Here is a 17,395-nt window from a genome sequence, read left to right as displayed (position 1 = left end):
GATATGCTTTTATTCAGAAGCCCTTATGATAGGGTTAGAAAATTTTCAGGGCATGTATTTTGTAAAATCAACAGTTTTTGTCTTGTAACTAATTTTAATATATGTTTATTTTCTATAATAAACCCCTCTGTCACACATACACATTACTGGTATGTTGTGTCTTTTACATTTTTTTTATATTTAATTGCTTTAATGCCTATATTTTCCAACCCTGCAGCTGCTGCAGAGGTTAAAAAAAGTCTACCAAGAAAACATTCACTATGAACCATCATGATTAGTGCCTCTGCATATTGCTCCAGAGAAAAACAAATTAGCACTAGAAGGAAAATCTGTTCTGGGAAGTCCCACACCGCTGGTGTAATGGCCCATCCCCACAAGAGGATTGAATAGAATAGATCCGTTGTGACTTCCGAAATGATCGTAGCGGGCAGCCTCTGGGAGATGAGGAACAACAGCTGAAGTGATAGAGAAAATAAAATGTTCTGCTTGAATGCAAGCCATATTTGCCTGTTTTCCCCAACTCTCTTTCAGGAAATGTCGCCCTTTCAGACCAGGACACCTGCTATTTTTTTGTCAAAGCTCTGTGGCAAAAACTAGACCTGGATCAATGAGGTCTATCTTCCTGGATCAAATCATTTCCTGTTCATGGTCACTGAAATTCATCTCAAATCTAAATTTCTTTCAGAAAGCTCTCCTATATACTAGGCACCATCACGTCTTCTTGGCAAGATAAAAAGGCAGGAAAGCCATGTCTCTCCACGCCTCCTCTGCAGACCCTGCTCAGGAACTGAGGATAAAGAGAGGATGTCACATATGTTTTCATTCAACCTCTCTTTTGTTTATTGAATTCATCCTTATGTCCCTTTCAGTTGTGATTTTGCCCTTGCTGTTAACTTCTTGCCGGAGGCAGGATTATGATTCACAAATGGTTATAGATTGATTCCTTAGATATTCATAAATTCATAAATTATTAGAGTAGATACTGTAGATAAAAATTATTTAGCATTAACCTCTAGCCTTTAAATAGCAGATTAAAAATATAAAAAACAATATAGAATTCTGACCATGCATTCATACAACACTAGTTACAGGTGCTTTCTGTATGAAACAGAAATGGATAACTGTAATTATGTACTAGTAGTACTTATGTACATTTGCAGAGGAAATAAGAAAAGGAAACCATATGACTATGATGAAATGTTTAGTATCATTGGGGCTTTGGAAACTGCCATGGGTTTTACATAAACTAGAAGCATCTTTTTAAAAATACATTTTGGAAAGCCATGGAGTAATAACCAAAATATTATATTGTGATCACATTTATAAAACTGAGAAATCTTACGTTTTGTTTAGATAATTTACTTTGTTTTTCTTTTTAGCTGACATTAATACATGGAATCAAAATAAAGGCAGAATCATTGCCTCCTAACTGTACAGTTATCTTTACATCTTAGGCTATGATCTCTCTCTCTCTCCACCCCCTTCTTTTAGTTTTCAATATGAATTTATAATAGGATATATGGTAGTTCTTTAACTTTTTATTATGAAGTGAAAGGTTAATTAGCCCTTTAAAAATTAATCCCATAGGGTTTTATTATTTAAATACACATGTTTTTTAAAGTAACACATATTTATATGAGATTTTCAAACCATTCCATTCAAAGGTAATAAACATCCAGTTTGACTTTTTCTTATTAGTTTAATAGATAAGAGAAAAATATAAAAATAATTCTACCCTCGTAGAATTATGGGGTGGGGAAGTGTTAACTAGCTCTAAGCAGGATTATCATTAATAGACATTTAAGCTGGCTTTTCTCCCAAGCCCAACAGTACATCTGAAGATCACCTCAATGCTCCTGGTAAACAGCAGAAGCTGAAACTCCAGGAGGAACTCTAATGCAAATGTGCTTTATAACTTTCCAAAAATAAGGCTTGAGCACGAGTTTCTATTGGAAGTATTTTCAGAAAATGATTCAGTTGTGTGTGTGTGCGTGCATATGTGTGCGTTTGTATGTGTGTGTATATTCAGGGCAGTTCATGAAAACAACAAACCTGATGTCCTTAGTTTAGGAAGTAAAAGCACTCCCACTCTTGCCTCCCTTCCCACGCACTTGGACCCACCCAGGAGGCTCAGGGTGTTTAAGGACTCTGGTTCTCAGCCAGAGTCTCTTCGTCCAGTCCCTCTTTATAGCTGCAATGTCGGGCAGGGAATGAAGCCTTCTAAGCTTTAGCTTCCTTATCTCTCCAAAGTGGATATTAATACTAATAATATCTTTCTCATAGAGTTTTTGAAAGGAATATATGAAATAATCTGGTTATCAGGGATTCATGAGCCTCAAAGAAGTTCTTCTTCATATAACAAAATAATAGTCAGTTACAAAAGATCACTTAATTTATTATCCTGAAGAGCAGATTGTGACTTGATAGCATGAGTTTAGAGTACCCTCTCGAGGTTTAGGGGTCCTTTGACAAGTTTCAGTCAATAATAGTTACTTTTTTAACCCCATGGATAAAGAGAGACACATTTTAAAATAGAATAAAAACATACAAATATAAAAATCATGTTCGTTGCTCTAGCTTAGGGGGATTGATATAGCCACAATAAAAACTCCTAAAATGAAGAGAAGAAGAAAAAATAGGAGGACTGAATTGAAAATAAGTAATAATCTGTTCAATTATACTTGGAATAATGTAAGTGAAAGACTTTCTGAAGTAAATATTCAGTTCATCAGTGATTCAAATTGGCGTTTGTTTTTCATATATTGCTATATATAAAATAACCACTATTGAAAAACAAATCTAGAATCTATACCTTTACGCTGGGAGTCTAATCTCCTAATCATTCCTGACAGTTTAGTAGTAACCTATACACTTATGTGTATACTATACATAAGGAGAGATGGTAAAGCAACCTTTAAGGAACAGAGCTACTTTTAAATTGTGGTCAGAAATTTGTGTGGGATATTTAACTCTCTTCAGGGATGTCTTGGTGGTGGTGGCTCTTGACTTGGCTTTGTCTTGGAATCAGGTTTTCCTGGTGGCTTTGGACTCAAACTGAACTCATATGGCTAGGGAGAGACAAGGTCCTAGCTGGAGTGGGGGTGGGGCTGGCTGGACCTGGCAATACCAGATCCTCCTCTGTGTCACTGGAAAGAGAGAGATTCCAAGTGAAGAGGAAATCACAGGCCATACTTCTAAAAAAGAATCAGAGGAAGACAGCGAGATCATTTGAATTATGAAACTTTGCTATTACTCCTGTATTTTATATTAGGTGTCAAACTGCAAAACACAATGGGTCATAAGAGTAATATCTCTCACTAACAGAGATATTACTAGATCTTTAGTGAAAAAATATGACTTCAGAATTTTTTTCTAGCCTTGCATTTTACTTTCTATTTCCAAATGCTTAATTTAGAGAAATCAACCTTCATTTATTTGCTTAATCATTCAACCAATATACAAAAAGCACCTACCTACTATACTCTAGGATGACTGAGCAACAGAGCCATAGACAGTTAGGAAGAAGTAGATTTTTTTGTTACTTCAATTTCTTATGATCCTATTTGGTACTCTCCAAGCTGGAGATGTGCAAAATACACAGTGCATGGGTTGGGAGTGAGAGACAGGGTTTTCAGTGAATACTTTGCCAAAAAGATGGAATTTTAAGGGTAAATAAGTATTTGCAATTAAGCAATAATGAAATTACAAATTCAAGACTGTGTGCCTATTTTTTCCCTTTGACCATTGTCACATTGAGTTGTATAAAAACAAATCCTCCCAGGATATATTTAATATTAGGATGAGATCTGCTTGCTTAATATGACTGTTCAGTTTTGTTGCCAGAATCCTGTGCATCAGAATATTATTTGCAAGTCATAGTGTATTCCATTACTAACACCATGGTCTTTACAGGACCTCCTGATGTCCCTTAGGGAACACACACACACACACACACACACACCAGTAATCATGTGGATATTAACACTATGCCAACTTGTTAATAACTTCCACTCTAGCCTACTAACTTGAACATGATAGGATTTGTTCAAAATGGTGATTGTTTTTCCTATGAGACTTTTCTCATTACACACTAGCTAATCTCTACCCCAAAGCATAGTCTAGACTGACTAGGGTAGTTAATAAAAACTGAGTATATCAACTAGGAAGACAATGTTTCTCAGATCATTCTTCTACGAAAAAACAGAGAAACAACTATGGATTTTAAGTATATACACCAAATGAATTATCAATAATTTTTATCTCAGTATGTAATACATTAACTCTCATCCTCAGCCTTACAGTTCAGGAGGTTAGGGAGTAACTTTACAAAGATTTTGCTAATTTCCTCTATTACCGTATTTAATAAATATATTTTGGCTAGATGCATTTCACATCTTTCTGGTTTATGCAGTATTTACATTTTCAGCATATAATATTTCTAGAAGAAAATAATTGAAAAAAATGATTTCTCAGTGAGTTATTTTGAGTTGTCTATTTTACTCATTCAGTAATATTTTTAAACAATTTTCCCCCAGATTGGAATATAAATTTACGAATTACACAGAATAACTGGAGGAAACTATGAATATTTTAAAATTTTTATTTAATGGGTAATTAGTATTAGGCGCCTATCTATTTATCCTCATGATCAACCTAGAAGTGGAATCTTCTATTAGGCTATGTTACAGATGGGGAAAACTGAGCCTCAGAGAATTTAAATAATGCTGCTAAATTTATACAGTGATAGTTGGCAGAGTCAAGATGTGAATCCAGGCAGTCTGTACTTCTCATAGCCCAGTTAGTAAAAGTTAACCATATGATCGAAAAAGATGAAAGCAGACCTGGGGATGTATTCTCTGCTTCCCAGAGACAATTCCACAGAACAGTAGGAGGACCCTGCATTTAAGGAGGCAGCCAGCCATCTGTGTCTCTGTAACATTACCTAAACGTGAGCCAGTGGTTATTTATGTTCAGGGCAATGCTATTGGCCAGTTCACTGATTAGAGTCAGTCTCAGTAGCATTATGAAAGATTGGTATGATTGTGTGCTTCCAGAGAACTCTATAGTTGTAGCAGTAGTCATGCTGCTCTCCATTTAAACAACTACTATTACCTCAGGAAGTATATACATACCACTGATTACTGAACTTTGTTATCAGTCCCTCTGAAGAATTTTAACCCCAAATGAATTCCTTTTAATTAAAATCAACATTCTTATAAAACATATCTTGAATTTCAAAATAACCTGTTTCTGAAAAATACTTCCAGCTTCAGAATTTGGCAACAATCACACCTTGTTTAAGAACGTGATGGAACAGAGCACACTCAGTTAAAAATAAACCCTGTTGACACAGCTTTCTATATTTTTTATATAAACTCACCAGAAGCACCAAGTTTTGAGTGTCAGTCATCATGTGTAATCCTCTCCAGTTCAGGTATTTATTTAGCATCATGATTTCCAAATTAGGGAAGTAATTTGTTGGTTTGGTTCGGTTAGTGTTGTTTCTATGGAACATTTAGGGGCTTGACTTTAACAGACATTCCCTGAGGTAAGATGTGTCCGAATTTAGTACACAGTAGACTCAAGAATACAGTGAATTTATTCAGGTACAAGACTTCTCAGAGATGTTGCTCTCAGATGCTCTTGCACACAGAATATCACCAAGGAAAGGATTAAACAGGTGGATGTTTCAGTTTGGGACACACTGAAGGTGTTTTCAATTCAGAATCCTATCAAGAGCGTGAAGGATGACTGAATCTGTAATAAGGAATGAAAACTTGATATATTTTACTGTCCATTAACTCGATGCTTCCCAAATGTTTTCATGTCTAGGCACGGATAGAAAACGACAATATTTATATGACACATTGTGGGTAAGTAGACAGTGCTGCTGGTGGCTGGCAGCTGTGGGTTGAGGCTCTATCTCTGGAGGGCTGAGGGGATTATCATCGCAGTGCTGGTCAGTCACAGCTGAACAAGTAGTGGTTCACAAAGAAACTTTTGATGTGTAACTCTCTCTGTTCTGGTTTATTCAAATGCCACTTTTCCTGTAATGCAAGGCACCAGTCACAGGGTGCTTCATCCTATGCCTTGTGTGTATCTGTTGTGGCTCTGAATTATTTTGATTTGCATAGAGTTCTTACTTATTGCATCTTCAAATGCTGAAGGTTTTTTTTTTCCCCCCTGGCACACACACACACCCTGGACATTCCCATAGTGCTTCATATGACCTGAAGTGTCATTTTATTTATTTTTAATTTTTTATACTTACTGTTTATTTTCATTTTTAGATGTGATAATGGCATCATGTCCATTTTTCCCCCTTAATAGAGGTGCTGGGACTAGAACCCAGGAACTGCTCCATGCCAGGCATGCACTCTACCGCTGAGCTGTACCCTCATCCCCTTGAAGCTTCATTTTAAATACAAATTTTATCTTAGTGTCTTGAGAAAGCTTTGTGAAGGAAACAGTTCCTTCCATTATGTTCTGCACAAATGTGGCTGCCTGCTGTGAAACATTGGGAATGGAATATGGTCACTTTGGCTGGTCAGAGTCATGGTGGTCTTAACACTGATTGCTGAGGCCTCCAGGACATTACAACATAAGGAGAGGCATTTGAAATCCTTTGAGAAAGGGGTCTGTCTTCTAATTCAGTCCAGTTGAAAGGGTTCCTCTCTTCAAAAAACTTGGATGTAATGGCACTTACCATGTAACCCTCAAAATCCTTCCTCCCCTGTAAACTTTTGAATCATTTTATGCCCATTGTTTTATAAAATATACTAAAATATTTTGATTGTGTTCACAGTCAAATTCTGGTTTGGATTGTTTTGTGCAAGAGAATTTCTCTTTCCTGTCTTAAATTTAGAGTCTAGAGGACAATTGTGACATTTTGCAATTGTTTCTTGTGGTTAATTGAAATAAGCATAGGGAGGTGAAGATTCTTCCCAGCTGTGATTCCCTATTGGAGTGATCTTTCTTAAATTGCTCACAGTTGTTCTATTATTTGTCTTTTCACGTAAAATCATTTTACAAACAAGGGTGAAAGTTCGGCCGCTTACCACATCCCCAGGTTGTAAAATAACTCATATCTACTCTTAGTAAATAGAATGGATTTTATGACCAAATCTTGTATCACTTTGTAATATCCAAAGGTAACAAACTGCATCTATTATTCTAGTTACTTTGTCATTTTTCGTGAATGTAACATCCACTGTAAACATAGCTGAATATAAATTTTCTGAAGTCAGCGTCCTACTATCAAAGATTTTGTCATACAGGAAAATGCAAATTTTAAATTAGATATCAGAAACTAGATATATATTGACAGAATATACAAAGATATTCAGGTTTGACAAAAATAATATTAAAAATTAAGTGTGTACCTCTCATTATGGAACTCGAAAGCGAATCATCTGGTTTGTATAAATCTGTTACCTGAAAAGGCAAAGGGAAAAGACCCCGGTCCTTGTCTTACCTGAAAGATAAGATTACAGATGGGAGACAGAGAGTGCTGTGTAGCAGAAGATCTTAAAGGATTTATTAGCAAAGGGAAACTAAACCTCCAAGAATGGGAGACAGGCTGATCCAAGGCAGACTAGCAGTGGTCTTTGTCTACCCTTTCTCTTACACCCTCGCGTAGAGGTGGTCTTTTGGTTGATTGATGGCTGTTCCTTGGAATGCTTGGTCATGTTTGTCCCCTTTGCATGTCCTCACCCATGACATACACAGAAAAGCCCATGGAGAGGGATGCCTAAACCGCAATGGCATATTACAATGAGCATTGGGTCATGTCTGGTTAGGTCCTTCTCACTAACGCACAGCTGGGGCTGTCAGGTTCTAACCGGTTTCTTGCTGGCACTCATTTAGAAGAAGTAAAGTCCCTTTATGCTGGAGGTGGGCATAACACCATCATCTGGACCATCCTCCCTCTCCTCCACCCATCTACACAGTGGCCCCGACTAATCTAACAGTCTAACAAATCCATGTTTATTTACAATGATGTACAGTTAGTTTGAACTATATCTAATGTGAGCTGTTCAGCTGGTTAAAAAAGTAAAATTAAAACAAAACAAATCGTTCTGAAACAGGGTTTTTAAATTATTCAGTTGCTTATGTAAAATATATATTTCCTGTAACCAAACCTGTTTGTTCATTTCCAATGTCATCCTATTACTGCAGATTATTTTCCACTATCACTTCAAAACTGGTCTCTGTACTTCTGGGTATGTGCATTTATTTATTTCTTGATCAGGATTAGGTTAATCTTCCTAAAATATTTTTTCAGATTATTTCAACTTGCTCTAAAAGCTCCAAATCCTTCTTATTGCCTGTTTGGTAAGCACTTCATTCTGCTTTTCCAGATTATTTGTTTTAATCATTCAAGGTCTGTTTCCCATCATTTCTCAAATGAGAATCTCCTTTGCTCTTCTAGGCTTTTATACCATATGCCTTCAGTGGATTATAGTTATTTTTGATGCCCACTACCTGAACACCCTTCCTCCAGTTTACATCTTAACCCTCACTCCTTTTCTAATGCCTGGGCATGGACTCCCTTCTCAAAGTCACGACTGTGAAAAACATTGGTACAGGCTTTCTCTGAGTTGCTACGAAAGTGAAAAGTTTGCATTTTGGGCTTCAGTGCCTACGTTTAAATCTTGATAGCAATTCGCTCATTTAAAATGTATTTATTGAGTGCTTAGGTACCAGGTTGAGTTTTCCAAACCGAGTACATAGTTACAGACAAAACAGTAGTGTTTGCTCCTTTCAATATATTTTCAGTCTGGTGACAGAGACAAACAGTAAGTGCTCACCAGACACCCTCCCAAATAAAATGTAATTATATATTGTGAGAAGTGTTATCTTAACAAAGAAAGGACTGAGTGCTCTGAAAAAGAATAATAGGAAAAACTAATGTAGACTAAAGGAGAATTTGGTAAGGGCAAGACAATCTTAAGAAATACATTTACCTGAGAACAGAAAAGTAATACTTAGCTAACTAAACTTGTAGCAGGGGAGTCACAGAGGGGATGAGAATAGGCAGAATAAACAGAGATTTTGGAAACAGAATTTATAAAATCCGTAAGATTTTATGAAGATAGGCAATGAAGAAAAGAAAGAAATCAAGAATTTCTAGATTGAACAATTTAGGTGGCTGGGGTGCTATATGTGAGATAATAAAGCATGAAGGGGAATAGATGTATGTCAGGGGTAGAGATGAGGCTGAATTAAGTAAATGTGTTATTTTACATGTTTCTTAAGTTTGAGATTCCTGTAATGTATCTACATGGAAATTTCATATAAGCACATGGGTCTAAGACTCTGAAGCTTGCCTCATTACTGCAGTAACTGTCAAAATAACTGGTCTTTTGCTCCAGGTGTAATCTTTGTGATCACCTGTAATGCATTAGATTTCCATTTCCTCTGTCCAGAGTGCACCAAATGCTTACTGCGTTTGTTTGCTTATTAAGTATGCCTTTAGGTGTTCATTGGTCCTGCTAACTGATTTTCTTGGAGATAAAGTACTGTGGCTATAACAGCTCCAAGTACATAATAGACACTCAGTAAATGTTTGTTACCTGCATAAAGGAATGAATAGATAAACAGATTAAAGACTTCAGTGAGACGTGTGTATTTGTCTTTTCTCTCTCCAAAAGACTGATTGCTAGTTGCAGACAAAGATCTTGTCTTAATCTTCTTCCAGATACATTACCCTGTGTAACACACTAATGGACATTAAATAAATACCCATTGATTCATGGATATTCAAGTGAGATGCACTGTTCAATTGAACAGTTACAGAATTTGTCTGCAAAAAGGTCACCTAATTTACAATATGTTTTCCTATTTCGTAGGAAATATGGAGAGAGGAAAAAATGTTTCAGTATAAAGGGTCAGGACAAGGATATGGAAAAATAAAAGTGATACAGATCTAGAAACTGGCAATGTTAAGGCATGAAAACAGAATAGGCATGTGATAACTTTGGTGTCTAAAATTGTATCTTGTGACATTTTGTTTCAGCTAAAATAGTCTAATCACCATTATTCTTTGCACATAAGGACTAAACACTTTGTGTTGTACTTATTTGTTTACAAACAACTTACCCCACAGGAAGGCTCCCTCCTCGTAGCCCCAGCACGCAGCACACAGCAGTCAATCAGTACTTTTTTGCTGATTGAATTAATGAATGCATACTGCCAATAATTAATCCTTTTCAACCTAAAACTTTTTTAAAAAGTCCTGGGTATAGGTAAGAACTCTTTTAAAATCCCAGCTGGGCAAGTCATTTTAATTTTAAACAATCTTCCTAAAGAATGTTCTTTCTCTGCCAGCATTGTCATTAGAACATTAGCGGTAATTAAAACCATAAGTGGAAGTTCTAGATGACTGGACAGCTGAAAAAGAACAATTAAGCATCATGGGCGGGAAGGAATTTACATTTTTTCACATAATCAAATGTATAGGTATAAAAGAGGCATTGGAGGCCAAGGGGAATAAAATCAAAAATACATGTGTAAAAAGAAAGCCATCAAAAATAAGACATAATGATAATGAATAGGACATTTATCTTAAATTATTTCCATTTTTTCACTTTTTTAAAATACAAAATCCAAAATTAAAGGCAATTAAACAAAAATTATATCAAAGCCTGAATATTATTAAATTATAAAACATAAGCTAGATAATTCTCTTACCCTTGTGGGATATGAAATTACTAGAATGACTTGATTAAAATGGCCTTGCCATGCATGGTTACTTTCCTTTTATCCTTCTTGTAAATGTGTAATACACCCAAAAAGAACGTAGGGAGAAAAAAAGAATGAATTGCTTAGAGAAATATGAAATATTTCTTCCATGAAACAGAAACTAGAAACTATACAGTGAGATTGAAATAAATAATATTTACACTACTATTTTTTTAAGATCATGGGAAAATACACAGTGGTTCATCTAATATTTAGATGTTTTTAACAGAAAAATTTAAAAAGAAGGCAACAGTAAAATAGTAGGCAAATGCTATTGGTAATCAAAATAATTTAATGCTTGAAATTCCACTTTTATAAAACAACAGAATAAACTTTTCTGGGTCATTGCTCAAGGACTAACTTCTCCAAGAGTCAAACTCCTCCTTTATGGTTAGCGAATTTTAAATGCAGAAATGTAAAAGATACCATTCTAATCTGTGGTGATGCTATTAAAAGTCTTAGAAGCTAGTGAACTAGTGAATGAGACCAACTCAAACATGGGCAGCTGACTGTGGAACTACCTGGTATCTAGGATATAGTAGGACATGATGTTTATTAGAGATAAATTAAAAAATTACAACTCCGCAGAAAATATTCACCTATTTATTTACCCTAGTCATCCTGTAGGTAGAAAAACTAGAATTTTCTTCCAGATGCCATAATCCACCATCACCCTGTAAGAGCTTCTAAGATAATGTATGTGTGTTTGTCACGTCTCTAACTCAGATATCCACCTGAAGTCCTGGTTTTTCTGGCTATTAATTATATGGATATGTCTTAGTAACTTCCCACATTGGCCCAGAATATTCTACTTTATGAATATACTATGTAGAATTTACCAAATATTTGTAGTTAGAAGCTTATATCATGTACTCATGGAAAACTTTTTTATCAGACTCCATCAAAATTCTTTTCCTTGTCATGCTCCCATGAAAGGTTTTCTCCTGGTTCTAGTCTACTCTCCCCTCCCTCTACCACATCCTCTGCTCCACTATTCAGAATTACACAGTTTTATCCCGATGATTACCTTCCCACCCCAGTCAGCTTGCCGCCTAGCATATAAAAGGGTCTGCAGTGCAAGGAGCACCCTCCCTAGAACACAGTGAAATCACTATCTCTTGTCTCTCAAGCTCGCCATTGGGTCTCTTTCTGCAGCCCTTGCTGCTTCCCAAACTGTCTTGAAGATCCATGCACTGCCCTGCAGAGGAGTTGGACAAATAAAATATACCCGTGTCATTGCAGGCTGATTATATTGCTCTTCCCTTGTTAATTTAAAATTTCATATTAAATCCAGAGGGTTCTGATTCAGTGATATGTAGATCTCCAACCTTCCCTTTTGATAGAATGAAGGATTTGTTCAAAAGGATTTGGGCAATATTTGCTTTTTTTTTTCTTTTCTTTCTGTAAAGACTTCAAGGATTTTAAAACATTTTCCTTTTCTTTCTTCATTTTAAGAAGCATTTTAATCTTAAGCAATCATACACTACTTAAACGCTGATGAAGAGAGAGAGCAATGCAACACATTACAGTAGTTCACACTTATCCTTTAATTTCCTCCTCTTTGACAGTTCTGGGAATTGAAATATTTTACTTATAGTAATGGAAATTCTTTTCTCTTTGTGATACTCTAGTGGCCTTTGGCAGTGAGAAAATATAAAGCTTGTATAGTTCCACTTAGGTAAGCATCATAAAAATAATATCTTTTAGAATATAAGTTTTTAGCCTATTATAGCATCATTATTTTAGATTCATTCCTTTCAGAAATCTGTGTTCCTCCATTTTATCTCCAAATATACAGGCAATAAATCACATATTCTGCAAGAACTACAAAGGAAAATAACATACTTAGTTAAGTACTCTGACTCTTTCATAAAGGGTTTACTGGGTTTTGACCAGTTTCTCTAAACTTACTGTAAACATAACTTATTTAACCTAAGATAATGAAATACTGTCCCCATAGTAAGAGATTTCCGCAAACTGTGTATTATCCATTGTTTCCTCAGGAACATTATAGAATATTTAAGATTTTCTTTTCTATTGCAGACCAGATCATTAAATCACTATCAGAAGCATAATCAAGGATTATAGGCATCAACATACACTTAATCATGAATTGTTTGGAAATGGCTAAATGCAAAACTTGAGATGTTAACTTAGGTTTCCCTCCTTTCGTGTTGGGGTGATATGGGTGACGCCATGCCCTGGGACAGACCATGCAAGACATTTTCTGAAGGATGGTCAGAGACATAGTAAAATATACAAGCCAAGAGGATGGACGCCTGAGAGTCAGGATCAGCAATGTTGCTGGTAGATGTAGCTGGTTTACAGGTTCTTGTCTGGTCCCAGAAAGAATTCAGAGATGGGACACAGAGGTTAAGAAAGTAAAGTGAGGATTTATTAAGGTGTAGATAGTACACTCTCAAGGGGAGAGCAAGCAGGCTCAGGTGAGCAGCTGCCCTGAGTTTCTTTGGTAAGTTGGTTACATAGAATGTAAAAATGAATGGGAGGAATACTCATTGGGGAGGGAAGGGTTTGAGGGTCTATTCCCTGATTTTCATCCCAATTCCACTTTCCCAAGGGGAGGAGGGATTTTTGTCCTTATTTAGTTTGGATCGGAAGTGTCATGGCATCGATGCATGATGGATACTTCTAGTCTGCAACACTAACTTTATTGAAATGAGGGCATAATGAGCAAAATGTTACATTCAGATACTGGAGATTCTTGCCTTTCCCCACCTTTTGGGGTGGCCTCCCGGCTGCTTGTCACTCCAAAATGTGTGACCACTTACCAGTCCATTGGTTCCTGCTTTTCTTTCTCTGTCCAGGGACCCCCATTGTTTACATGATGTATGGTTTCCTGCATTCGGCCCATGCCCCTCCTTTTGGCCCAATTCTTGCCATTTGGCCTGTATCCCCCTTGTTCAGCTCGTATCTAGCTGTCTGCCTGCTCTAACATTAGTCACAGTGTGGAGAAAAGCCCGAGGAATCTAAGACTAAGCAGGGGAGTTTTAGAGAACACTTGCAGCAGAATTCTCAGGGCCTATGATAAACTCTTGTTTTTCGTTGTATAGAGCCCAGGTTGCCTTGTGTAGGTGTGCCTAGTTTTTTTAAAGGGAAAAAAACAACAAACTGGTGCTGAGGATTTGTAATCAGTTCTCATAACAATATTCACATAAACTTCAAGCTTATGAGCATTTTGACACTGTTTTTTGGAGAAACTTCTGGCATCAGTGTTTTCTTTATTATTAACGTATTTTAAATTCAATTAAATTTTATTTTTCCACCATCAGCAATGCAAATTAAGGGGAATAAACATCTTTGCTTACTTATACTTGCACTGTCAGCCAAAATAAAACAAAACAAAAAGCCTGATTTTACTTCCCTTATTTTGGGAATTATATTACATTTATGAATTACTTAGAAAAGTATTGTCATCTTTATAATATTCATTCTTTCCAATGTATAAATGAATTTTTCATTCAGTTCTCTTTTCATTTAACCCACTCATGAATTAAATTTTGAAAACATATCCTGTTCCTGTTATTTGCATTAATACTTAAGTAAATCTTTTGTCTATTGTATCTTGAGTGGTTTGGATTTTTATATTGTGAATCTATTGACCTCAGTATACTTATTAGGAATTGTAGAAACTTTGTTGAACTGTATATAATTTTAAGAGTTTTGATATATAGTCCTTGACACTATTTACATGCTAAGTAGAAAGTTCATTTATTCATTCAAAATATTTCTTGATTACTTATTGCGCACCATGCATTCTATTGGATGCAGGAGATGCAGCAGTGGAAATAATAACAAGCTTATTTATTGATCTTACCATTAACTTTCAGTCCTAATCATTTTATATAGTTTTGTGTTAGCAATGGAGAAACTTCTGATGACCCATTGATGGGAAATAAACATGTTTCAGTTGAAAAATTACATTCTGGAGCAACGTAATATCTCTGACTTTAGCACTGAAGGGGGGTCTAGTGTGTTTTTCTAAAAGTGAAATCTTCTGATAAGTTGTGATAACATTTGCTTAACTGCTAATTAATAGAACCTCTGTGTCATCATACTGCAATTGATGAAATATGCTAAAAGATAGATTGCTCATTAACCCCTCAGGAATTATAACTTTTGTTTATTCAAGTATATTACATTTAGCACAGTTTTCTTGTTATAAAATACCATCTGAATATCCATTATCATTCAAACATAAGCAATTTAGTGAAATCATTAATGGACTTAAATTAGTAAAAGTTGATGGCTTTCTAAAGTAAACTAACATTAGTGAATTGCTTTTCCAAAATATGTAAAGCAGTTTTGTTAGAGCCCACAACAGAAAAAAAAATGAATAAAACTATTCAACTCATATATTTCATTCATGTATTTTACTTGTGTCCTGCCCTGAGGAAGCCCAGATGGCTGAAATGTTGGCAGGTTTCTGCACCTGCAATGATAATAAACTGCTCTGTTATTACCTGAGGTACGTGAGTTGAATACAGTTACACCTTCCTCCGTGTTGTATGCAACCAGCAAATCAACAGTTTATATTGTATTTTTATAGGATTGGCAAATGTATCTTGCTGGATTTTGCTGAGTTCACTTTAGCAATAGAATGCCAGAGGCCACTAAAGCACCTTTATGCTGACACATTAATCATGTGCCAAAGCCTGACATGGAGTGGATTGTTACTACTGTAATATATAGAAAAACACAAGTAAATGGGCTATTTGATAGGCTAATAAACAAATGGATGCTTCTGACACACTATAGAATGAGCTTAACTCCATGTTAGTTATAGTTTTTATTGAATATCTGTGGACAAGAGGAATGTATTTGAAGGACTGAGCCAAAAAACTTTCCATTTTGGAATATTTTAGTGTGAAAATAGAGCATGCAGATTGTATTATATTTGAGAGGTACAGAAATGATGAAAAGGAAGTAAGCCTCACCTACAGCCCCATCTCTGGTACAACCTCTGTTGACATGTTAGTTTTTCTTCTTACACTAGGAAACATCACTAGGGATTTATACAAGTTATATCGTGCTTTTCTGAAGTAACCTAAACATTCTCCTATGCCATTAAACATTCCTGCAAATTCCTCTCACCAAGAATCCTCCTCCACCCCTAAACACTTTTTCTTTGTTCACTCAATTTTCTTTCTTCATATCTGAGTTCAGTCATCACCTTCTCGGGGGTGATTTTCCTGACTTTCCTTGCTAGAACACTTTCCTATATTAAATGCCCTCAGAGCACCTCAAACATTTTCTTTGTAGTTCTTAGGTCAGTTTTCATGTTGTTCTTGTTTGTATGAGTTTTTGAAGAAAAAAAAAAAAAAAGAATCAGTGGGATTTTGGCTTGAATTGTGTCAAACTTATAAATCAATTAGGAAAGTATTGTTATATTTATAATATTCATTCTATCCATTTCCTAAGTGAATTTTTCATTCAATTCTTTTTCCATTTTCATTTAACCTACTCATGTATTAAATTTTAAAAACATACCCTGTTCCTAAGTGATATTTGAATTAATAATTGAGTGACTCTTATCTATTATATCTTGAGCTGTATATGTTGTATTATGACTCTGTTGACATTTGTATATTTATTATGAAGTGTAGAAACTTCATTGAACTCTATGTAATTTCAAGAGTTTTGCTATAAACTCTTGGACACTATATACTTAATATCAAATTCATTCATTCATTCAAAAAATATTTCTTGAGTTCTAACTGTGCTGTGCATTTTTCTGGATGTGGGAGGTACAGTATGAAACAAAAACCCCAAAAATCTTAGCTTCCAGGAAGGTTACAGATTAGTGAAGATATCAGATAATAAGACAAATAATACTTACATTGTGTTATATAATGCATGTTTTATGGAGAAAAATAAAGCAGGAAAGAGGAATAGATATTTAGATTCTTTGGGGGAATAGGATAGTCAGGAATGTCCTAAAGGAAGTGAGAGAAGTTGTTTTATGCCTATCAGGGAGAAAGCATCACAGAATAGCTTTGAGATGGGAATGTATTTGCTGTACTCTTGGGACAGCAGCGAGATCAATTCAGCTGGAGCAAAGTGAGCAAGGACGAGAGTAGTGTGATGGAAGCTCACAGAAGTAATGGTAGAAGGGAGGCAGATTGTATAGGGTCAAATAGACCACTGTACACTGTAAGAATTTGAGGTTTTACTTTGAGTAGGACAGGAGGCCATTGGTGGGATCTGAGCATAAGAAATGATGTGAGCTGGCTTGGGCAGGATCACTCTGGCTGCTGTGTTGAGAACAGACTATAGAGGGTTTATTAGGATTCTCTAGAAAAGCAGAACCAATAAGACAGAGATAGATAGATAGATACATACATACATACATACATACACACACAGACTGACACACACACACACACACACCTGAATATAGATATCCAGATGTAGACAGAGAATGAGAGGGAGACAGAGATCTGTGTAAAATGAGATTTATTTTAATAGATAGGCTCACACAACTATAAGATGTCCCATGATCCATCTGCTGTATGCAAGCTGGAGACCCAGGAAAGCTGGCCAAAGAGCCAGAAAGCCAATAGTGTAGATTCCTATCAGAGTCGGAAGGCCTGAAAACCAGAAGCACTGGTGGGAGGAAAAATCAATGTCCAGC

The 17,395-nt window shown here is 35.8% G+C and overlaps 1 protein-coding gene across 10 annotated transcripts in view; it reads left to right on the top strand.

Moving 5' to 3' along the window:
* The window catches only part of CADM2 (cell adhesion molecule 2), a 489,482-nt gene that overhangs the window by 303,577 nt on the left and 168,510 nt on the right, over positions 1–17,395 (top strand). The gene's annotated exons all lie outside the window — the stretch shown is intronic.

The sequence above is a fragment of the Vicugna pacos genome, chromosome 1 (genome assembly GCF_048564905.1).
Source record: "Vicugna pacos chromosome 1, VicPac4, whole genome shotgun sequence".
NCBI classification, from domain to species: Eukaryota; Metazoa; Chordata; class Mammalia; order Artiodactyla; family Camelidae; genus Vicugna; species Vicugna pacos.
The sequence above is the reverse complement of the archived record's forward strand: the minus strand, read 5'-3'. Positions and strand labels throughout refer to the sequence as shown.